The sequence below is a fragment of the Lupinus angustifolius genome, unplaced genomic scaffold, assembly GCF_001865875.1.
Source record: "Lupinus angustifolius cultivar Tanjil unplaced genomic scaffold, LupAngTanjil_v1.0 Scaffold_459, whole genome shotgun sequence".
In the NCBI taxonomy this organism is placed as follows: Eukaryota; Viridiplantae; Streptophyta; class Magnoliopsida; order Fabales; family Fabaceae; genus Lupinus; species Lupinus angustifolius.
Window position 1 is genome coordinate 83,610 of NW_017727848.1, and position 1,241 is coordinate 84,850.

The window sequence follows — 1,241 nt, forward strand, 5'->3', positions numbered from 1 at the left end:
ACAACCAGGAGGAAGGTATCGACTATGATGAGACCTATGCCCATGTAGCCAGATTAGAGGCCATCAGAATGCTTCTTTCCTTTGCATCTATTATGAATTTCAAATTATTTCAAATGGACGTAAAAAGCGCCTTCTTGAATGGCTACATTCAAGAAGAATTCTATGTTGATCAACCGCCTGGTTTTGAAAATTTAAATATCTGAACCATGTGTATAAACTCAAAAAGGCACTCTATGGTCTTAAGCAAGCTCGTAGAGCTTGGTATATAGACTAAGTACCTTTCTTTTGGAAAAAGGGTTCGAAAGAGGCTTGGTTGACACAACGTTTTTTATACGTAGATCTAAAAATCATGTATTACTCGTTCAAATATATGTTGATGATATAATCTTTGGATCTACTAATGATATTCTCTATAAAGAATTTTCTGAGATGATGCAGGGGGAGTTCTAAATGTCAATAATGGGAGAACTCATATTCTTTATGGGGCTTCAAATAAAGCAGCTAGAAAGTGGGATCTTCATTCATCAGGCTAAATATTGGAAAGAGCTACTTAAGAAATTCGATATGGAAAAATGTAAGGAAGCATCCACTCCTATGACATCTGCATGCAATCTAGATAACGATGAAAAAGGAAAAGCGATAGAGGTAACAAAATATCGTGGTATGATTGGCTCATTACTTTATTTAACTGCAAGCCGACCTGATATTATGTTTAGTGTATGCATGTGTGCTAGATTTCAGTCTTTACCTAAGGAATCACATTATATAACTGTTAAAAGAATCATGAGATATTTAAAAGGAACAACTAATATGGGATTATGGTATCCTCGGGATGCCTCACTATCTTTGGTGGGATATTCCGACTTCGATTTCCCCGGATGTAAATTGGATCGGAAAAGGACTAGTGGTACTTGTCACTTGTTGGGCAGTTTATTAGTTGCATGGCACAGTAAAAAGCAAGCCTGTGTCGCTTTGTCCACCGCCGAAGCGGAATACATTGCCGCCGGTGTGTGTTGCGCTCAAATCCTGTGGATGAAACAACAACTTAAGGACTTTGGTCTTAATCAAGAAAAGATCCCCATTAAATGTGATAATACAAGTGCCATAAACCTATCCAAGATCCCGTTTTGCATTCTAGAACCAAGCATATAGAAATTAGACATCATTTCTTACGTGATCATGTTCAAAAAGGTGACTGCGTGCTTGAATTTGTTGAAACCTCTAAACAGTTAGCAGATATT